The sequence below is a fragment of the Vidua chalybeata genome, chromosome 1 (genome assembly GCF_026979565.1).
Source record: "Vidua chalybeata isolate OUT-0048 chromosome 1, bVidCha1 merged haplotype, whole genome shotgun sequence".
NCBI lineage: Eukaryota > Metazoa > Chordata > Aves > Passeriformes > Viduidae > Vidua > Vidua chalybeata.
Genome location: NC_071530.1, coordinates 100,247,914 through 100,271,810, shown reverse-complemented (window position 1 = coordinate 100,271,810; position 23,897 = coordinate 100,247,914). Strand labels below are relative to the sequence as shown.

The 23,897-nt window shown below is 39.9% G+C and overlaps 1 protein-coding gene across 2 annotated transcripts in view; it reads left to right on the top strand.

Annotated features, from left to right (window-relative positions):
• Nucleotides 1-22,948: 22,948 nt before the first annotated feature.
• Nucleotides 22,949-23,897, top strand: part of LDLRAD4 (low density lipoprotein receptor class A domain containing 4) — a 239,423-nt gene continuing 238,474 nt past the window's right edge. For both annotated transcript variants that reach the window (XR_008429851.1, XM_053937773.1), the window contains exon 1: nt 22,949-23,079. The gene's annotated coding sequence lies outside the window, so the exon portion shown is untranslated. The remainder of the gene's footprint in view (nt 23,080-23,897) is intronic.

Below are 23,897 nucleotides of genomic sequence, written 5' to 3'. Positions count from 1 at the left end.
AAAGAATGGACATTGCATTTAAAATCACATATGCTGGAAACATCACTATTCTGCTGGAACTGTGAAAGATGAGCTCTGAGAGTCCCTTTTATTGCAAAATGCCTTTGTTCAGAAAGACATAATTCATCTACCATGTAACACCGGAGGTGATTGGGGTGTGGTGTGACACTATGGGTGTTTGTCTCAGGCCGGCAGCCCCCAGTTGCTGTCCCTGTTTGCTGAATAGCTGATTGAAAGCTTGAATATAAGCTGATAAACACTCTTTTGGTGGTGTGTTCTTTTGAACTGGAATGGAAGACTCTTCTGCAAAACTACTCTTGTCCAGAGAAGTAGTCCAAAAGCATATTAGTGCAGTGTTCTAATCTACAGCAACATGAATAATCCCTGGAAATTATTTTGCATAAATTTGCAGAGGTAGGAGTTGCTTTGGGGATGTTAAATTCATGGTAGAAAGGTAACAGATTTTCTTGTATTTTCTTGAAATGTCTGTCTTAAATCTGGAGATGTTATGAAGAGAAAGGCAGTAGTCAAGACCATGAAGCTGATGGTAAGAAGTGGAGGTTTTGAGTTTCCATTCTTTCATTTCTGGAGGATAAGCATAGTGTTATTTATTTCTGCCCCGCAAAAGATTTGAAATGAACCAGGAAAGATGATTTGAATGGTTGCTTTCCTTTTTGTTTGAACAGATGTAAAAGTATGCATTCAACAAGAGGAACAAGTTAGTCCCTTGAATTGAATTTCTCATCTTTAATTTTTGTAGATCACTCTTTGGACTGTCATGATGCATAAGACCTTTGTGCTTTACTAAAAATAACTAGGTTGTATGGACAAAGAACTCGAGTCTTCTGGTTATGCTTAGTACTTTACTTTCTGTGCCCGTAGGACTGGTATCAATTAGTTTAAGAGAATACTTTCTAGATAAAATGTGTCTATAATACTAACCCGCACAAAACACTTTCTACTGATCTTCAGGAGAAAAAAAATGCAAAAATTAAAATGCTGTTGAATAAAAATTAGTATTATATGCTCAAATGATAAGAGACCAAGTATCCATAGCTGAGGTTTTCAGTTGTTTTCAGTTAAGACTATTTCAGTTGTTTGTAGCTTTCTCAATGGAGCTGGAAATTGGACTGGAAATTTTCCATGCTGGTTATCTGCCTTGGACTGGTTATTTGGTCTGGAAAGCTTTTCAGATGCAGTGAACCAGCTGGAAGCATTTCTGAGCAGGAATTTAGGAAAGAAGATGATCACTGCTGTCTCTGTGCTGAGGTCTCACCCATTCATGACTGTCTTAGAGGGAAGAGTTGACATGTGGTGGTTGACCATTGTTGGGGCTGTGCCAGGACAGATGTTGCAGTGCTGCACTTCAAAGTGGGTTACTGAAAGGGTCTGGGTTTAGACTAAACCTCCCAGTGGGAATAGGAAGGGAGTTACTGCTAATGCACATCATTCCAGCCATGCAATTTGACTGCAGCCCTACAAGCAGTTGTGGAGGCACGACTGGAGTGTGGGAGGAAGAGGAATAGTCAGCAGCCTGTGGGCTGGGAATGGAGGGGCCAGCTGGGGTGGGAGTCTCTGAAACAAGCTCTGCTGCTGAAGTCAGTCTTTGATCCAGCAGGGCTATCATGATATGTTTCACTTGGAAGCATCTTGTTTAAGAGAATAAACTGTACTTAAAGGATGATTTCTTGAAGAGCACCTATGTGTGTGTTCTGTGATCTCACTCTGCCCCAGATGTATGCAAGCATAGAGGTCTTAGTTGTTTGGGGAAAATGTCCCTCCAAGGGTCCTAGGTCCTGTCTGCATGTAAAAAACCTGCAGGAGGTAGCAGGAGGAATTTATAAGAAAAATAACAATAAAAAACCCTATTTAGAAACAAGGAGCCTTTATAGATTACCCACTATGGGACCAGTTCTATAAAAATGGTCGTTTAATTGTGTCAACAACTGCAAGTACCTGGGTTTGGGAGTAAGTTGAGGGAAGAGTGATGTGAAGAATAGCTATGGAAAAATAATTTTCCCTGCAACGCTGCCTGACAGCAATGGATGGCATTTTTTTATAACTCACTTAAAATAGATATAAATACACCCCCTTTTGTTTTAATTGGTCTATAAAATGCTGGTCAGTGAGTTCAGTGAGGCCAGGCTTCCATGTAAGGTACTTGGGATGCAGCTGAAAAGATACATAGCTTCTAACTCTTCCTCCCATGCTATTTGTCAACTTTATGCTGCAGGGAGCTGTGATTTGCCAGTGCCTGTGGTTTTCAGACTTGCTGAATCCAGAAACATTTGGATTTCTGCTGTTTAACAAAGGAAATGGCTAGGCTAGTAGAATTATTTCAGTTCAAGTCATCAGGATAAATGCAGAAAGAAACATTGCCTGAGAGTTAGACCAAGAAAGAAAAAATATAAACATGTTGCTGTAAAGTTATCCAGTAACCTGTGTGATTACTCCAGTAAATAACAAGAACACATGCTGTCATACAAAAAGTGGAAATGGATCTGGAATGGCTGGTTGAAGCAGACTTCTGTGCATTTGTCACATGAGGTAATAATAATTTGCCATTATTCATGTGTTTATTAAGGGTGGCCCCATCAAAATGTCAATAAGCGTTGTTAGGAATCTAGAGGATCCATGAGGTTTTGGATGGATCAGATCCAGGGGTGTGTCTCTATGATTGTAACAAAGGGAGAAGGAGCACTGAAGTACAAACAGAAGCCTTTTGGGTACTGACTTAAAATACAGTCTCATGTTGAGGTTGTGACTTTTTGATGTAAATGCAATGCAGGGAGGAACTGACTCCCTGAGTTTCCTTGGGATGTGCCAACACACTCTGCAGCTCAGGTTTGCAGCAACCACCACTCTGTGAAGGTGGCTTCTTCTGATTTGTGCAGTTGAACTTTTTGTCCTTAATCATACTCAGTCATATGCTAGTCGCCTCAAATTTATTTTTCCATATGACAGTAAACTAATTTTTAAGTGTTAAAACGATGTCTGCTGTAATGCAGCCCATGCCATTTTCTTAGCCCTCTGACATGTAATTGGTATTTCCATTACAAATTGTTCTCCTTTGCATTCTGGTTTTTTATTCAGCTGCATTCCAGTAGTTGGGTAGCCTTTCCCTGGAAATCTCTGAAGCACCAGGGTTCTTGTTCACAGTCTGCTTCCCTTCCCATGATGAGCTGCATAAGGCAACATCTGTGCAGTACAGAGAAGGCCCCCAAAAGAATATGAGTTGTGTCTGCCTCCCTGCTTGTCTTGGCTTGCTTCTCTTCCCCTCCCGTGCTCCAGGTCTGTTGTCCTAGTGCCAGTCTGCACTCTGCTTGTAAAACTGGGATCAGTCTCTGAGATGCTCTGCAGTGACTGGTCCATGACTGGGTAAGAGTTAGGTTCATTCTGCTGTTGATAAAACGTGAGTGAGGTGGTGACTCTCTAGAGAAAGAGACCATGGAGCTGCTCTGTGTAGTAAAGAGCTAAAGAGAAGCTGTGACAGGAAAATGAGCAGAGCAGGGAAGAGATTAACTGAGAGAATGCTGAAGGTCTGAGATGGATGTGGAGAAACTGATGGATCAACCAAATCCTGAAGACAGGAGGGGAGAATGACTGAAGAAGTGTAGATACTAAAAATATTCAGAAATGAAGGAACTTTGGTTAAAGGTGACTTTCACCTGTAGTTATTCACACTCAGTACAGGCCTAAAAACTCTCACTTGCGTTGGATGTCTTGCTTGGTTCTGGAGTGGATGTTGTACTCCAGGCTTAGTTCACCAGAGCATTTTGTTCCTTCTGCAATGAAAATGAGGAATTAAATATGAAATCAGTACTATGGCTGTGGAGGAGCAAAAAAAAAAAAAAAAAAAAAAAAAGGTATTAAGGGATTCTCATTTTGTCCAGCAAATGTTGGGTGTTTGCCAAACGGAATGCTAAAAGCAGGAGCCCTGGTAAGAAGGACCACACTGGTGGACACTTCTCCAGCAGAGGTGTCCTTGCAGGCTGCCCCTTCTTTCCTCTGCTTGCAGCTCTTCAGTCAGTTTAAACAGGAAGGCTGGAGAGTTCTGCTCTGAGGCTTGTCTTTGCATTGTTCATTAAGGTACTTTCCTAAAAAGTAGGACTGGACTTCAGGACTTTAATTTTGCAGAACTTTAATTGCTCTTTGATTGAATGGCTTTGGTCATTAGTGCAATTGTGATGGGCTAATGTTCTTTGAGGCTAAAAATGAATGGCCGTGGTGGGAGAACAGCCATCTTTCCCCTGTGTCATGCTGTAGACAGACTGCTGCTTCTCTTGTCAGCCTCTGATGTAACTTAATTAATTGTAGTGGAATTACTCCTGATCTATAATTAAGTGAGAAGAAAATTGAACTGGACAATGTAAGAAGTTCCCTGTGCTGTTGCTTGCCTTTTTGAAGAGAAGTGGAATTTCATTACTGCCAGTCTGTCACCTTGAGCATGAAATCGTTCTAACTAAGCACTGTCTCAGAAAAAGAAGTTATTGGGTGTGGTATGTAGGTTCAAGGTTATTCTTTTTTTAGCCAGTTGCAAAAGTTGAGTTCCCTTTTTTTTAATATCACTACAGGATCCTCTCTTGTTGGAAGGTCATCCAAAGACCTGCCTATGACGTACCTTGTATACCTTCTGACTTTTGGGTTTGCTTTGTCATATGGGGATACCAAGTTTCACGTGTGGCTGGAGCTGTTACAGGTGACATTCTTCTTTTTATCTGATGCTCAGCAGATCTTTTGCTACTTACAAGAAGTGTTACACCACAAGAACCACCAGTGTGAGGGCTTCCATACCAGTGTAGCGAGGTGATGATTATATTAACTTAGGGGAGCACAGCCATTTCTGGTATCCCTGGTTGGATACGTGGCCTTTACACAGAAGCAGTGCAACTCTGACAGTGAAAGCCTCCCATTCACATTTAAAGTTAAGTATAAAGACGTGACTGGAAAGAAATTACAGAAAATCTGCCATTCCTCAGGGCTTTTGTGAAGTTTGTTGTCATCAAGAATATGCCAAAGGTAGTATTTTTCTGATTACGCATTTTTCATTGCTGTTCTTCTTGGACATCTGGATTAATTTTCCAAGTTATTTTGTAAATATTTGTTTAGGAGTTTCCTTTTTTGATAATATCAACAAGTTTTAGTACTCTGTTTCCCCAACATGAAAACTGTAATGAAAATATTTTATCTCTGTGAGGAAAGAAAGTATATTTGGCCAAAGATTAAATAAAAAGATAACTTTGAGGATATGAAGTATGAGTTAGAGCTTGAAGAAAAATAAATACAAATGGTCAAGTCTGTTGTGCTTATCCCAAAATACTTCATTTGTTCTGTATGCTCTTAGCCTCTTTTTTTTTCTTTTAAGCATTTGGAATAATCAAGTTGCAATCTAAAACTCTTCTAATACAAAACAAGTTGAGCTTTAAACTGTTCCTTATCTTCTAACTTTTATTATTTAACACAAATTTTAGTTTGAGTTTTGGAATAAGAACTCTTCCTTGATTGAACTATTTGTCACACTGATCTTTCTGAACAAACTGAAGCTAATTGTACTTGACATAAACCTAGAGAGAGTAAATAATTACCTGTATGTTGCATCTCTCAACACTCAGTTGTGGAAACAACAGAAGTATTTTGTTGAAAATCCTTTGAAATTTAGGCTTTTTGCTTAAAGATCAGCTGCAAGGGATGCATCCAGGCAGGATGGGAGAACTAGCAGAGGGGCCAGATTGCATGGTCAGTTCAGGATCTCCATCAGTTCTAATTTTTGGGAAACATAGGATCATTTATAACATCACTGAAGTGAAAATATGAATTGCTTAAAATATAATAGCAATCTTTTTGAAATTGCAGTTACTTGGAAAACTCTGTGTGTGCTTATACACATAGATGGATGTACTCTACTCTGCTCTTGTGAGACCCCACCTGGGTTCAGCTTTGGGGTCCCCAACATAAGAACATGGACCTGTTGGAGTGAGTCCAGAGGAGGCCATGAAGATGCTCAGAGGGCTGAAGCTCCTCTCCTATGGAGACAGGCTGAGAGAGCTGGGGCTGTTCCACCTGGAGAAGAGAAGACTCCAGGAAGGCCTTAGAGCTGCCTTCCAGTACTTGAAGGGGGCCTGCAGGAGAGGTGGAGAGGGACCTTTTACAAGGGTCTGTAGTGACAGGACAAGGGGGAATGGCTTTAAATGGAAGGAGGAACAGTTTAGATCAGATATAAGAAAGAAGTTTTTTACTTCTGAGGGTGGTGAAACACTGGCAGAGGTTGCTAAAAGAGGTGGTGTGGTGGATGCTCCAGCCCTTAAAACATCTAAGGTCAGGTTGGATGGGATTCTGAGCAACCTGATCTGGCTGCCCATGGCAGTGGAATGGGACCAGATGACCTCTAAAGGTCCCTTCCAATACAAGCTATTCTATGAGCCTATGATATATTCTTATATCATAAAGGCTGTTCCTTACTTTTGGCTTGGATTAACACATTTGTCAGAGTGATGTTTAACTGTTCACCAGGTGCAAATTTTAAAATACATTTTCTGATAATAAAGTGTATTTTTGGTAGTGTTTATATGCTGTCACAGAAGTCTATTCCCATATTTTCTGTAGCTGTTATCAAACATTTGAGATTGATATGTCGGGGAAGGTGGTGAGGGTGCCATAGAGAAAAATAAACTTGTGATGAAGTATCTGTGCCAAGTGGTTAGAATTTCATTTAAGCTTGGTAAAATTTGGAAATGTGCACATCCTATCTAGTGATGTGGGAGAACAAACAAATAAATTTCCAGTTATCCGCAGGGCAGGTCCTCAGCTGTTGTAAACTATCACAAAGCAAATTATGTTAATAGATATTTCATTATATTTTTCTGACTAGTTGAAAATCAGAGATGCTGCTGGGGTGTCTGTTGGATTTGACCCTTTTTATTAAGGAATTCTTGGTGTTTAAAAACTGGTAAATGAGTTCCAGATGGACCTATCCTCTGTCTGAAGTAGTGATTCTCACTTTACTTCTACCCTTTCTATACCCTATACAGAAATAAAACTTTTCTTCCTGTTGTTTTTCCCATTGGCTTTCCCATTGGCTCCATCAGCATCCTTTCAGGTCACACTCAGCTGACTTAGTCCACAATTGCTGCTCAAGGTTCAAAAAAAAGAGAGGAACACTCCTCTGTAGAAGAGAAATAAAGAACAAAGTATCAATCTGACAAATTTAGAAAAAGGATGCATTTTAAGTGTTAGGAAAACATTAGAGGCTACGTGTAAATGTGGAACTGTTTTTTTAAGGATAATTAATATTATAATTTACATTTTGATTTATTTTTCAAATTTTTATGTCCAGGTAATTTGAGACAGCTTCTACATGGTTAAAATAGTCTAGACTGTAGCTAGAGACACTATAGATTAGTACTAGCTAAAGATTTCTGTTGTGAGTGTTCATCTAGGTGACCTTATTTTTGTCAGAGTTTTTGGATTGCAAATGGCTAATTTTGACTTCTACTTAATGTCATTTGCTGTTACGTTATTCCTAGAAAATGATGAAATTATAATTTTGAAATGTTCTTCTAAACGGTGTTAAATGCAGGAGTTAGAAGAAGCAAAGAGAAGTATTGTGTTACAGTAATTCTCAATAAAAATTGATTTGGAACAAACCCATCCTTAATGGTAAGTGTCGTTTGAAGATGACCTGTGATTACAACCCACAGTTTTGCTGTCATTTAAGCTGGAGGGGACATGTGTTACTGCCTTACTCAATTGATGAGATTGGATGGATGATTGAATGATGAGACTGCAAGCCAGGTCTTTAGCTTGTCAACTCATGCCTAATTCACAATGACAGTGTGCATGGAAGGCAAGTGTCTGTATCCTGTCATATTTAAGCTTCTAATTACAGGCTTCTTTCTGTTTAATGCTGTGGTTGCTCCAAAACAGACCAGGGAGGGAAAAGATGGCTAGGGACAGAAATTGGCAATTTTTGTATATGATGCTTGCTTTTTTTTTTTTTTTTTTTTCTTCCCCATTTCCTTCTTTGAGTGTTACCATGTAGAAATTACATATTAAAGAAGTGTTATCCATTAACTAAAATATTTAGCTGTCTGGAAAAACAGTCTGTGTTTTTATAAGATATGTTTTCAGTTCACTGCTTGCATTTGCAGTTTCCAAAGCTTTTTGAATCTGCTATTTTCCCTTTTTCTTGGGATTTTCACATTTCTTCTGTTCTTGCCCCTTCTCCCTCACTTGATTCTCTATGTCATAGATGTTTCTATCACTGGGAGTTGTGTTGGTATAACATCAACAGTTAAATTATCATAATCAGTCCTAACTACTGACTAAATTGCAAGCAGTTCTGTATACTAAATCTGCTGAAATCTGTCTTGTAACTTCTGTTTCCTTACTGTATTGTAATGATTTTACCCCTGCTGCTTAGCAGAAGCCTAGTGACAGGAAAAGGAAAGTAGCTGTCTGGACCTGTTTGTTAAATGAACATCAAAATAATGCAAGTTGTTAAATGAACGTCAGAAAAGGCAAACATGAAAATGATGTGATAAGAGAAAAATAAAGTCTTACTAGCAGGTTAAAACTATTCAGATGGAACTCTGATCTTCTAGAAGCTGGTATCATTTTAAGATCTATGGTTTAGATTTTTATAAGATACTGAAAAACTCAGATGCGGTTACCAGTGAATCACTTTTTGTGTTTAGGTGATTTTAAAAGTGGAGCTCTTTGAGATGAAGCCAGTTATGGGAAGATACTCCATGTACATAAAACTACTTCTTTTCACCCGTCTGGTTTGATTTCCTCTATTCCTAGTGATTGTGACACCCTCACTGGCACAGGTGACTCTGTTGAGTTGGTTCACTCACTCTCTCTCAGTCAAATGGAGTTACCATTCCCCCAGCGGTCGGTAGCAATAAGTGGTAGGTTTTTCCTGTGATAGCCTCTGCTGTGAGGCAAATACTAGAAAACAGCGTAAATGGTGTGACATTAGCTAAATCTGAGCCCTAACAAGTCGAGCAGGTACCGCCTGTGCAGATGCTCTGTCCGTGTCTCAGAGGAGCGACTGATCCAGGAGCACACGCGACGCAAAGGGCCCAGCGCGGCCAGCTGGGCACTCGGAGCCCTCGCAGCCTCAATCTTGCTGCAATTCATTAGGCTGGTCCCACAGTTCTGTTTTGCAGGGCATGTTATGTAAATCGTGTATATTATTGGTTCTTTAGATTATTTGTGTTTTCTCCAGCTGGATGAGTAAGTATTATGCGGAAGATTTGGGAGCTTGCATAAGCTGCAGAACTTAGAAACGTGGTGAAGTATCGTGACACAGTGGATGGGGTTGTCACAGCACACTGTGCTCCCTGCGCCTGAAACTGCCTTAATGCAGCTACAAAGGGGAAGATTAGGCACATAATTAGCAAATTCCTTTTATTTGACTTTTTTTAGTAGACTGTGTAATTTTTCTTCTCAGTCTCAAAGAAGAGTTCAGCTCTGGAGGCAGCTGTAAATACATGTTCTTTTTTTCTTTGGAGGGTGGAAGTTGGAACATGTGACACATGACAGTCACCACTAAGTCATATGTGACGTTCTACATGCATGTGTAGCATTAACTCTATACTGAATACCATAACCAAAATGATTTGACACATAGTTTTTAAGGAAGCGTGAATACATGTTGGATGTTTTAAAGGGATGTATGGAGTCAAATTAGGACACGCACTGTCAAAATTTTAGAAATGTGTTCAGTTAAAATGATTGTGTTTGCATTCAGCTTGTTTCACTACAGATTAATAAAGTGTACAAGTCATGAGATGGTGCTGTCACAGCCTTATTGGAAAAGATCTTTGGGAGCAGAGTAGGAGGAAGCATACAATATATTTGATGTACTATGCAGAATATTGGTAATATATGCATATCAAATAATTAATATAGTATGTCAAGTGTAATGGGAGTACTTTTTATGTGCTGAGATACAGTTGTGCTAAAATTTGCATAATAGGTGCATGTGGAAAAAATCTAGAGTTACTGCAGACAGTTTGACAAGTATATATATTTTTTTCCCCCAATTTTCTTTAAAAATATTTTTGGTTGAGTATTTTGCTTTCTTTACTTTTGCCTTTTTATTTAACAATATTTAGTTAGAAGTGTGCAATGCACATGTGAAATGATTTGTTGTCAGCGTTTCTATCCCAGAGTGCACTGCGTGGCTCTTGGACATATTCTGAGTTCTTTTTGGTAAAGTTGGTTGCTTTTAGAAGGCATTCAAAGCACAGACTCCTACACATCTACAGTGAGGACTCTTGAAAGAAAAACTTGTTAAGTCATAGAATCAGAGTGGTTTGGGTTGGAAAGGACCTCGAAGATCATCTAGTTCCAACCCCCCTGCCGTGGGCAGGGATGCCTGTTGCTAGACCAGGTTGCTCAAAATCCCATCCAGCCTGGTCAAGACACAGGAGAATGTGATTCTCATCAGGGCTGACCTCAGTCTATAGAGTTGAGACCTTTGTTTCTGAAATAATTTGGGACTTTTTGGGGTGGATTGACCTGGCTGGATGTCAGGTGCTCACAAAGCTGCTTTACAACTCCCCTCCTTGGCTGGAGAGGGGAGAGAAAATATGGTGAAAAGCTCGTGGGTTGTGATAAAAGTGGGGTGAGATGATTCAGCAACTACCCTCATGGGCAAAACAGACCTGATTTGGGGGAAGTAATTAATTACCAATCAAATCAGAGAAAGATAATGAGAAATAAAAACTGAATCTTTCACCCTTACCCCTCCCTTCTTCTAGGCTCAACTTCACTCCTGTATTCTCTACTTCCTTCTCCTCCTCCTCAGTGGCACAGGAGAAGATGGAATGGAGGTTGTGGTCCATTCATCACATGTTGTTTCTGCTGCTCCTTCCTTCTCTGGGGGAGGACTCCTCACACTCTTCTCCTGCTTCTTCAGTGTAGGCTCCTCTGTCCATGCATTGACAGGTCCTGCCAGCAGCCTGCTCCAGAGTGGGCTTCCCCACAGCTTCCCTTCTTCTTTTGGGCATCCACTTGCTCTAGGCTGAGGTTCCACCATGGGCTGCAGGTGGCTCTTGCTCCACTATGGACCTCCATGGGCTGCAGGGACACAGCTCCTCACCATGGTCTGCACCACAGGCTGCTGGCTTGTCTCAGCTCCTGTGCCTGGAGCAGCTCTCCCTCCTTCTTCACTGACCTTGGTGTCTGCAGGGATGCTTCTCTCCCATCTTTTCACTCCCCACTCTGGCTGAAATTGCAGAGTTTCCTCCCTTCTTTAATACATTACTGCAAAGGTGCTACACCATTGCTGCTGAGCTCGGCCTTGGCCAGTGGTGGGTCTGTCTTGGAGCCAGCTGGCATTGGCTCTGTCAGACACAGGGGAAGCTTCTGGCAGCTTCTCAGAGGAACCTCCCCTGTAGCTCCTCTGCTACCAAAACCTTGCCACAGAAACCCAAAACACGCCTTAAAAAACATCAGTGGCTTTACGCGTAATTGGGAACAGGATCTTAAACTGCTTGGAGATCCAGTGTGTGTGTGAAGATACTTTAATTTATATTTTTCATGCTTACTTTAGCAAGGATTAGATAGTTGCCTGTTTGAAAATCAGTGGCGAGTTGATAAATTTGTTTTCTGTGCTTGTATAAGACACCACTGGAGTTACTTGTTGCATTATCACTATTCTAAGCAAGCATAATACACACAGTGTACTTGAGAGATCTAGAAAGTTTAAGAATTTTATGTAATCCATCTAGTGTACTGGTATATTTGCGAAGCAGGAGTATTTTTGGTCATCTGTGCATTTCTATCAATGTGCATCCTGTTTGTAGAGCACTGGGCCAAAAAAAAGGAATCTCAGAAAATTGATATCCAGGAGTATCTGTTAATTTCCATAATTTTCAGGTGTATGAACCACTCTGTTGATTCTGGAGGCATTTATTAGCTGTTTGAAACTTTAATATGTAAATTTACATTTTGTAAAATAAAACCCATGCTTTACTTAGTATGGCATCACTTAGCACCCAGAAAACCTAATCTTCCTTCCTGTGACCCTGTCTACATGGTTTGGTTTCTAAACATTAATATCCAGTGCCTTGGTACCCTGTTAGAAATAACCGGCACGACTTCAAGGTAATAGGCAGTTACAGTCCCTTTTAGCTGACAAATGAATGCATTTCTCCCTGTCCTGTCCACAGAAGATTGCTTTTGCCCGTCAGGTTCAGATCTAGTGCTGCAGCTACATTCAGGTCGGCCAGAAGGGTGGTACAAGGATTTGCTTCCCATTTTCTTTGCAGTGACAATGTCAGGCACTGGTAGGACTGGTCAAAACCTATTCAGTCAGGACAACTTCTGTCCTGCAGATCTCTCATGCAGCCTACTCTCATCCTGCTGTCTGTCCTGTCCTGATTCCATCATGCTTCCTTGCAGAGTTCATTTCCTAGATTAAAAAACAAGTGCTGTGTCTTTTAATCTCTTAAATCCCTTTTCTGTTCTTGTTTCATGGATGAGCTTAGCACTATTTTCTATAGATGCAATGAACCCTGTTGCAGCCTCCCCCTTTGGTCACTTGGCTGCTCACTTTTTGTATTCAAAACTGTGACCTCCGATCTTCTCTTGCAGAAACCCTGCCACGATTACTGCAATAAAAGGCTGCCTGAGTTCTTCTTAACACAAGTGCATCACAGTTTTAAATTGTGCCCATATAGTTGAGTTACAGACATTTTTTCTGCAACCCAAGAATCTCTAAAGGGTAGTGAAGCAGCTTTCCAAGCAAAACCATCAACAAAACTTGACTGGATGATCCTCCTACATAAAGCAATTGGTCTGTTTGCAGTTTGAAAAGTCTCACACAAATTTGAAGGCAAAGGGTATTTCCTTCTTAGTCTCACTGTAGAACCTAGTAAAAATATTAATCTTTTAGTAAGGTTGGTTTTTTTGGCATGTATTTGCCAAGATAACTCAACTGTTTGACATTTATGTGTAGTATTTAATTAGCAAATGTTTTTAGTTGAAAACATTTTAAAATTGCATAGATAGGTTGGAGGTAAAAGCTCTGGTGAGTGAAATGCATTATCAGTTTGCTCTGCAAATCTATTTCTAAAATTCTAAATTTAAATGTATTTTAAGGATGAACCAAGAGGAAAGATCCTTTTTGATTGCCTGGAACAGCCTCCCCCATTTTTCTGCACCTGGGCTCTTCTCATCATCTTCTTCCTCACTGCCATTTCTTTTTTAGCCCCATTGTTTGAGGGTGGTTTGTTTTTCTCTCAAGTTGTGCTGAAAGTGTTTTGTGGCATACCCACTTCTGTTTCTCCATAGCTTCCTACGTGTTCTCCATACACTCCTCTCCTTCCTCTGCTGGGGTATTCTGGTGGCAGCTCCCACTCATCGCAGCTGCTGCCATTTTCCCTATGTACTGTAGGGAAAAGCTGGAAGATAGAAGTTTCAGGACTACCTATGGAGCTTGCAAATTTTAGTCTCATACATATGACAAATGAGGTTTGAGTTCAAGATCAGAGGTAGGGGCCTCTTGTGCTTGAGGTGGAAGACCAAGGGTTGTTGCATGCAGAACAGTGCATACCACATGGCCTGGCCCCTGGGGTCAACTCTCACGCCCAGCTGGCTGCCCTGGAGCCTGTGGTGGACTCGTGGATGTCAGGGTCCTTTTATTCTGCTTTGGGGAATGGGCCTGGTCACTGGTGACGGAAGGCACTGGCCAACACATCTGGCACTTGCATTCTGAAAGATCCATTGTAGGGGCATGCATGAGGGCTTGCCTTGGTTGTACTGCATCGGTGTTGTGGTCTGGTGTGTGGGATGACCCAGTGCAACTGCTGTTTTGGCAAGTGTAGAGCACAGGACAGATAGTTCTGCTTCCCAGGGAGGCAGATATGTGAGTTCTAGGTTGTGTGGAAGTATCAGTCCTCGCGGAGAGAGGAGGGCCTGGAGATCTTGGAGCCCTAGATCCAACTCACAGTTCCTCTCTATGAGGAAATTTACTTTGTGAGGAAAGGTTTCTCTCGCACAGTTTGAGCTTTTCCCTAGCATATGGGTAGGTAGGAAGATTTTGCCAAATGTGTTATAGTTACATAAAACATGCAACATCTGATGGATACGAAAAGGGTTATAATAAATGATTCCTTTACACTCTGTCTTTGAAAGAGCTAAACAAAATGGCAGTACAAAGCCTGTCAGATTTTCTTTCTCATTTATGATGTTTTTTATGTTAGTGTGGAAGTTCTGTCAGTGAACATGGGCTAACAATGGCTAAATCTATTTGAGAGCTTTCTGCTAGGCAAGTACTGCACTATTTCAAATTGCAGTGTTTATTCTGGTTTTATTCGCTATTGCTATTAATACCTGTGTATATGTGGGAGATTATTTCCCAAATCTTATCTCCATTTCCAGTCCTGCATCTGCTGTGACCCAGAGATATGAGAGGCTGCTTGAAGTTCTTAGATTTTTTTTGTCTCCTTTCTACCCTCTCTATCATTCCCATGTTTAAAGCTGTACTAGTTTTCTGAAGGATAAAGTGAAGTTAAAAAAAGAAGTAGAGTTGTATTTAGGAGCTAGGGATTATTTTGCTTTACTGGAAATATTTAGCCAAGTTGGTGGTTTGGAAATATTTTCATGAGAACTGCTGAGCTAAAAGTTACTGAGACAAAATTCCATAAAACCAACTGTGAACTCTAGTTTATAACAAAGTCATTGTTGGCAGCCTTCAGTTTAAAAACTTTCCATAGCTGCAAGAAAGACTTATGGATCAAAGTGATCTCAATTTTTTTTGGCAATTAAAAAAGTTAACATTTGGATTTGAACCCCACTGTGACTAGTTCATTTCCATTCATTTTTCACTCTGTATCCTTAATAAGAATGACACCAAGGAGCAGAGGATGGGGAGAGACACTTTTTTCTATTTAAAATTGGTTCCACAGGATGGAAATTTGGCAACAGATGCAGAAACTAAGCAAATCTATTTACAGAGCTCTCTGCCTCTCTGTATAATGAAACCAACAAAAAAACTCAAATGGAGATTTTAATGATGAAGCCACACTTTGTTGAAATTTTCCATTGTGCTGTTTTCTTGGTGTTTTTAGATTGATGACAACATTTGCTGTGAGGTGTAATGTAAATTGAGGGTGCCAGCACCCATCTTGTGTTCTTCAGAGTTTCTGGCCACTCTTCACACTAATGAGCCAGGTACAAAGAGTTTGGAATTGGTGATATCAGAGAGGCTGAGGGTGCCGCAAATAGTGCTAGGATAAATGTTAGAAGAGAATTTTGATGAGAGGAGTCATTGCAGGTTTCAGACATTAATTTAAGGGTTTCACTGTGGCTACTGTTAATGCAGGAACACATGGGAGTGAGTGGAATCAGTTTCCCATGGCTAACTCCTACAAATCATAGTCATATCTTTTCAGAATTCAGGTGCCCTTTGTGGTAGGCTAGTAGGAAACAGCCAGGTTAGGAGGCTGGAAAGACATTATTCACCGCACCATTAACTTAATGGTCAGCAAAAATGGGCCACTAGGGGGATGAATATTAATCAATTAATCTAGTAAAGAATAGTAGCAGTTTGCTTAAGATCAAGGAGAAAACTTGAGAGAAGCTGTAACTTGCTGACTCAGAAAATTTTCTGTTGCTACGCAGTTGCTGGCAGTCCCACACATCTGGCAGACAGAAGGAAAATATTTAATTTTTAAACAAATATTTGCTTTCTTTTTGATCCTCAGGTTAAAAATTGGTAGAAGATTGAATAAAGTCTTGTCTTCATGGAAGAGTTACAAGAGGAGAAATTGCTGTTGTTTTGCTTGCGCCACTTCTTACTTATGGCCATATATAATGGAGAAATGTTTTACTTTAAATTCCCTGGATATTTGGGTTCAAAATATGCAAATGCATATGGATTTTTTTTAAATCAAAAGGCAGAAAATTACATTACTTTGTTCCCCTACATCTTGTCTGCAAAGATGTAGAATTTGTCAGTAAGAAGGATACTATCTACTTCATAATGCAGTATTTACAGATGTGTTACCAAGATGAATGCAAGCTCTGTGGGAAGAGTCAGTAGAAGATGGGAGGAATAAGGTAGGAATAAGTGGTTCTCAGTCAGCAGAGTAGTTGGACTGGTTCGTGCATTCAGCCCATAAATTGTACACTGGAAAGGAGCTTGCTGATGAAGTGAGCAAGTGTGCTGATGATAGTAACTTGCTCGTAGTAGTCAGATTGAAGTGGACCATGAAGAAGTGGAGGACTGGCTGATGTGGCTGGGTGGCTGAGTAGTGGAAAGGCAGGTAAAATTCACTGTGGATTAAGTGGTCTACATAGGGAAAAAATAATGGTGAGTTTTGAGCTGTTACCATGTGTGAGTCACTTACCAGGTTATGATAAACAGCAGTGTAAAACCGGAGCTCACCACACTGATCAGAAAAGCAAATCAAATACTAGGAAATATTAATAAAGGAATAGAGAATTAAAGAGATGGCATCCTTTTTGCCACTTTGTATGTTCATGGCTCACCAGCATCTTGTATCATGTGCAGTTCATGTCCCTCAGCTCAGAAACAATATAACAGGATAAGAAAATTTTGGAAAAAGCAGTATTTTTAAGAGATATGGAAAGGCTTATGTCCGCAGGAAACAGGAATTCTTTATCCTGAGAAGAGACGTTGGAAGATATTCTTGAGAACTTCAATGTTGTGAATGGGGAGGAGAGGGTACACGGGTTTAATTGTTCACTGTCTCTGCCAACACAAGGCTTAGAGGAGGCATCAAGTAAATCTTAAGCAAACAGAAGAGAAGTGGGTCGTCTAAAACACTGTGACAAAGAATATTGTATTTATTGAAGTTTTACATGGGTCTATTTTCTGACTGTAAAAGTTCAAAAAATAGCAATTTTTTCCCCTGTGATTGTATGTGTGATGTAATGGGTAGGTGCACTTTGAAATATTACTGTTTTCTATGCTCTTTTGCATTTTTGTGTATCCTTGTATTTCCCAGAGTACCTAACTATCACCAGCCTATAAGGAAAAATGAGATACAGTAATTAAGTGTAATTCAACGGCCTTCCTATATATATAAAATTATTGAAACCATTTTCTAATGTGTGGGTAAGTGTTTTTGGGTTTTCTTACACAAATCTCTGAACTTTCTCAGTTGCTTAATAGGATATAGTACCTTTACTTGGATTTTAAAAAGGAGACTTAGATTTAGTTTGTAATAAATGTCTCCACCATTCCCTTTGGCCTTAGAAAATAACACACTTGATGTGTTTGAGAACTTCAGTTATGCACATAGGAGAAATACTCTACATTATAGAGGTGTGGGTTAGTTGGCAGTCCTGGGTTCCCACTAAGGCATTGTGCCTCTTTAGGCGCACACGTTATCAGTAAAGAAGGTGGAATTGTCCTTTTTAGCTGAAACGTGGTGGGTTCTTTCCCATAGCCAGCTTCTGAAATGGTCCTTCTTTAACTTCTGGTGTAAAAAAGCAGTTGTTCGTGCAGAAAACCAGAGGAATAATGACAGTGCCGAGAGCTTTTATCTGCACCTTCCTGGGTCAGGTAAGCTCAGTTTCCTTCTTCCCAAAGTCACTCGCCTCAGTTGCAGCAAACATTATATTCATGTTCTAAGTGCATGCACTTGCACATCTTTTGTGCAAGTTCCACCTGCTTTATGCCATCATCCCTCTCCATCCCAGTGCCTGCACTGGATCCTGAACCTTCACTTGAGATGTTCTCAGTCATCATTGGCAGCCTCCCTTGGCAGGGAACCATGGGCTGGCCTCTGCTGCTTGGGCTGTCACATCCTTGCTCCTTGTACTATATCTGCTCTGGGGATTTCCGTTTCCAGGACCAGCTGGAGAGCTTGGGTGTGCATGCATGGGCCTCCACTGCTCACTGAACCCTGACAAGGGATGTGTGGTTTTACCCATCAGTTCTCCTCACAGCACTAGGAGACCTTAATTTGTTTCTACTGTGATGGATGCTTTCTCTTTTAGGAAAACTATGGTGTTACTTGTCTGTGAAAAGGGCCAGTACCCCTTTTGGTTATGGAGTGGCTGGTGTGATGCTTGTGTGTGATGGACTGCTGTGTAACACTTTGCTTCTCAAATGAGAGACAAATCTGAGGATGGTCTTGAACACAGTTGCAGAGAAAGCACAAATATCAAAGTTTAATGGGAACCCAGGTTTCCTGATGGTAACTTGTTGTGCTAACAGCAGATTCATTTGTTTCCTAATTAATCAGAAGGAGTGTTCTTTTTATTTCAGCCATCTGGTGGAGAGCATGTTGTTTAGCTTCTTGCTACTGCAAATTGGAGCTACACAGGAAAAAGGATGTTTCAACTTCTGTTTTTGGCTTGTTTTTCAAGGTTGAGTCAGTATAGAGCACGTTAAAACATACTGCAATCAGTTGCAAAGTTCATCTCTCAAGGACTGCAAAAATTTAACTAAAATTGTCCTTCCTGAAAAGACAGGGTGGTGATATTGATGATTAATTGTTTCTATAACGTGTTTTATTCCATGTAATCAATTGTTCAGACAAAAGCAAAATTTCCTTAGTGAACTGCAGAACTATTCTAGGATACCCAATTTGTTACCACTTCGTAGAGAACAATTCAATGTTGCTTTTACATTTCTTCTTTGGGTTAATGTCAAAAGCATATTGCCTGTCAAACAATTTGGCATTGAGTGTGCCATTAGCTTGCTAACTCCTCACAAGGATTTTAAAACATTGCAATTTTTTCCCTCCAGAAGTCCCCTTAGAGCAGCCTTTCTTTGTAAGCTATATTGTTCTTGTGGAATATTTTCTGAGGAGCAGTCTGTTCCTATGCAATGTTTACTGTATTTTTGCCTTGCAGCCAGCAGATTTTGGTACAAACTTGCCTGGGGGTGGCCTTGTCCTATTTTCCTCTTAGATGGTTCTGGCATTTATAGAGCTTGGGAGATCGTGCTTCTGAATTTTCCAGTCTGAAGAGCTCGAGCCAAAACAGCAGGGGAGATAGCAAACCTGTACGTTGTTTGGCTTACGGCAGCTGGGCCTGTTTTTCCTTTGACCTAAAGCAATGGCAGCTTTTCTTGGGTTTTGTGTGGAGGAGGGGGGAAGTGAGGAAGAGGAAAGCGAAGTGAGGAAAACTGCTTTATCTCTGTGATTGGAAAAAGCAAGCCTTATCTCTGCCTCAACAATCCCTCTTTTTGCACCCCTAGCAAAGGTAAATCCAAGCTACTTTCACATGGCACATAGAGATTTTCTTCGAGTTACTTTATGAGTACTGATTATTCACAAGAAAAGAGAATATGTATTGTTTTAATATTGCATTAACATTTTTGAAAAACAAACTCTTTTTATGTTGCAGTACCATAGCCCTTGCAGAATGGACTTTATGTTAGAGGACTGGCTGCTTGGCAGTTTTTAGAGACATTTCATAGCTTCCCATCAACCTGCATTTTCTCCCTTACATCATGGTCACTGAAATAAAATAGTTTTGCCAAGAAGGGGCCAGAGTCTCCACTGGGGAGCGAATTGTGATGAATGATTGTGGGAATACATGAAATACCCTGCAGATGGGTGGCTCAGAGGACATAACTGCTCTTTGGGTTTGGCCTTGAGCTTGAAGGGTTGTCTTTAAACACTGTCTCTGTAGTCATACCCGCTAAATGAGGTTTCCTGTGGAAATAAATTTCACTGTTGCTGCCTTTGAGGTGTCACAGTCTTGTATTTATCCGCAGATGTTTCAGTTAAGTTTTGCATTTATGTAACAGAAACATTTAATTGTGCCACAGAGTGAATTTATTTCTAGAGGAATGGGTTTGCATGTGATTATTGGAATCCTGAGCTTTTGAATTCCAGGAGACTTGAGAGTTTCCTAAAAAGTTTGTGAGAACAGCAGACAGTGTTGAGATTTAGTACATACTTGAAGTGGAACACAAAAGAAAACAGCCTGTGTGTGCCAAGAATTTCCAAGGAACTCCTAGCGATTAAACCAAATTTAAAAGCATCATATTTCCAAAGAATGATAAGATTCCTGTTTGGATGTCTGCACTGGCGTGGGACAAATCGGTGATGGATCCTCCTCAAGCTGAAAATAAAGGGAAAGAAAAATGTTAATATTTGTCCCTATTTCAATGTTTTCTCCCTTTATGTTGCTCCATAGTTTTTTCTTACTGATATGTGTGCATCTCCACAATGCTTTTTGAGAAGCTCAAGAGAAACTCTTGTTTCTGCTGTATTTCTGGCAAGAGATGACAGTGCAGAAGCTGCATGGCTGCTCCTTCTGTGAGGAAGCTGTTGACCGGCTTCATAGAGCAAATTCTTCCCAGAATAAGAATTTTCTTAATTGGCAGCTTTGATGAATTTCCCTCCTCCCCTCTTGTCCCTATTTGCAACCCTCTGAGTTGGTCAGTCTTACGTGCAAATCATGTTTCATCCTGAAGGGAAGGTTATTTGGACCTGTAGGTGGATGCAAGAAGCAAGGAGGACATTAGGGCAGGTGCATGTTACCCTAAAGGTTTCTTGTTGGAATAAGAAGTGTTAGCAGAAAGTTGTGGTGCTGCAGAACCAGCCTCTCCAGTCTCTCTTGGCTCCACAGTGTGAATGCCTCAGGCTGTCGGAGTGGGCCAGGAATGAGCTGAGCCTTTCAAAAAATATGCTGGCTTCAATATCATTAGGTGTGTTACGTATAGGCAAGTAGTTCAGATTTGTCTAGCTGGTCTATATTTATTTTCCTCTCTTCTTTCCATTCAGCAAGTCCATGTTGCAGTAGGAGGCTTTCTTTCCTTGGCAGTCAAATTTGTTACCAACATCCTCACCTTTGAAAGTTTCACTCTTTGTGCATAAGGAGACTGTTTAAATTAGATACATTAAAAAAAAACCATAATCCATTCTGAGGTGATAATTTACCTCATTTTCCTTTAATAATAACCTTTTTTCAGTAGTGGTTTTCTTTGTTTAGCATGAACTTTTTCTGCTTTTTGATGTGTTTTGTTCTACAAATCTCAGTGGGCTGTAGTGAGTCCTTGTTTCACATCTTCCCTCTTTTTCAATGATTGTCCAAATTCTGAAGGCAAAACACAAAGGTCGATGTTCTCTCTTGGACTTTAGTACTGCTCCTCATCTCACTTTTGTCACTAAATATAATAATTCCAATAATTTGTCTTCTCATATTTAATATTTCTCCTGTTGCCCTTAGGAATAGATTTCCTTTCAATGTTAATCTTACTCAGGGAGGCTGTAATCACGACTTACTAATTTCTTTCTTCTTTTAATGTTCTCAAGAATGTCTTCCTTAACATTAGGTAGCAGATCCAGTGGATTTTTTTCTGGTATTAATTGCTGTGTAACGAAGTGCCCTTGAAAGTCAGTTATGTAAATGAGCAGCCTTGAGCTGGCTGTAAGAATGATGTTGGCTTGAGTTTTAATTTAATAATTGAGGAATTGGAACATAAAATGGTTCTTTAAATCTAAAATAGGAGAGAGTCATATTCTTTATTAGACAAATTCTAATTGCATGGACTGTATCAGCAGTTTAACTTTTAGTTTCAGTGATCACTTTGCGTGCAGGTGAGCACTTTAGATGGTCATTGTTGGATGGTTACTATTAGGAAAAAATCTCGTATTCAGTTGCCTTAGGTATTTTTAGTTGAGTATTCTGAAAGAAATTACTGGTTTGTTGTGGCTTTAAAACAACAAACTGAGTATTTCTTGAAATATGTTCTTATAATCTGCTTTTTTTTTTCCTTTATTAAGTTAGTTATCGTGAAAATCACTGTAAAAGTTTCTTGTATTTTTCCTGGAGATGTGTCATACTTGAATCCCTTGGCTTATTAAAAAGTCCCTGAGTTCTGGACAGTGGAGGGCAGGTACCTCATGTCTGTTTGAGTAAAGGTTATTATTTATTGTTTTGTACAATATATGCAAAAACCAGTGGATGTGAAGTTATTTGCAAATACAGGCTTGGCAAACCTCCTCTGGAATTCAGAAAGGGTTTTCCAGCTCGACTTAGTCATTTTTTCCCAAATGTCTTGGCATAACTGATCACTCAGGAGTGACATATGGTAGAAACATGCTCTAAGGGACAAGTCTCCCGGATGGCGCACAGCACCACACAAGATAGACAGATGGTGGCTTATTCAACCTTGGAAAAAGTTTAATCCTACATATTGGCACGTCGGCCTGGGTAGTGAGAGAGAGGCACACACATGCCTGTGAAATCTGAGGCAAAGCTTTTGTGAGTTTGCTTGCTGTCACTGAAAGAACTAGAAAGACTGATCTGATACTATACCCAATGAGTATCTGCAAAATTATGGGCTCAATGTGCTGTCCAGAAAAAGTGATGTTCCTTAGAATAGTGGAAACTCCAGAGGCAGCAGGACAATGCAGAGAATAAAATTCGGTGAACTTCTCACAGCTGCTTCCAGACTAAAGCATGCTTATTCAACAAAGCTGCTGCGTACTTAACTTACTCACCAATAGCTGTTGATTAATTGAAGTGTCTAATAGGAGAAAAGGATATTTTATGTTTTTCATAGTTTTAGTTCTGTTTCAAGACTTGCTACTAGCTTTGTGAAGTGTATTAGTGCTTCACATCAGAGAGACTGTAGCCTTTCTCTTCCACAGGTCCTAACAAAGAGTTATAAATTCCCTAGTAGTAATTTTACAAAGCATTGTAAGTTCTTCTGTTTTTTTTGTTTTGTTTTTTTTTTTTTTTTTTTAATAAGGAGAGGAAATCACGTCTTTCACTCTAATATCTTCATGTTTAAGACAGTAAGACAGTGAAGAGAGACAGACAGAATATTTGACATGGAAAAATAAATCTTTCTGGAAACCAAATAGTGATTGTTTGATTGATTGATTGAACTTCTGGAGTCAGGGCCATTTTCTGTAAGGATTTTGAAAATACTGACCCATTGAAAAGATAATGGATTGCCTGCCAAACTTTTTTTCCTCCCACTTTCTTTTTCTTCTAGATCACACTCAATATTCACAACTAGAAGGAAAAGCAAGACTCTCCTGATTCTCTCGACTTCAAGGATATCATTATGTTGTATTGGATGAGTTTAAATTAGACGAGACTTCTTTCTTAAACACTTCGAGAAAGGTAAATGTAATTCAAACAAACTGATCTTTTTCCAGTAGAGGAATAGTTTGGTCAAATGAATCCCATTCTAGTAACACTTCAGCCATAGTACACCACAAAATCGTCATCTTCTGGATACTTTGTATAGATACATACCCATATATATATTTCTATAGCTAAACCTTCCTAGTAATTTTTAGATGTTAAAAGATTTTGATTTGTCAGCCTTGTATATTTTGAGGAAATGTACCGGTTTCAAGCAATTCTCTTATATGGAGGAGGTGGCAAATGAAGAGGAAAGAGGAGGGAGATGCTCACAGTAGCCAGCCTATTGGTAATTACTTGTATGGATGGGGAAGACCCAGTTAATGTTTCTGTTCTGCCTAATGAGTAAAATTACTTAAAAATGAGATCCTAGCTAGTGAAATATAAAGTCAAATGACTCAAGCAGTACTGATTGACACATACATTTAAAATATGGTGTGGTTTGGGAGACCCAGAGGGAGCTGCAAAGAGAGAGACTAACTAACCTGTTGTTTAGGATATGCATTGAAGAAGTAAGAGGTGTCAGATCCTTACATTCAGCCGAGGGTGCTCTTGCGTAATATAAATATCTGCTAACTTTTGGCCTAGTATAAGCAAAGATTTGCTCTTCCTGGATATGAGTACCTATCAGGTTTTTTTTTTTTTTTTTTGTCACCCTTTTTTTCCTTTTGCTGCATGGCACTGTGAGAAATGCTGACCATAGGTAGCCATGCCTGAGGGACCACAGAAATTGTTGCAGAACTACTGTGCCCTTTTCAGCTTATCTTTTTCTATCTACTATAACTAATTACTAT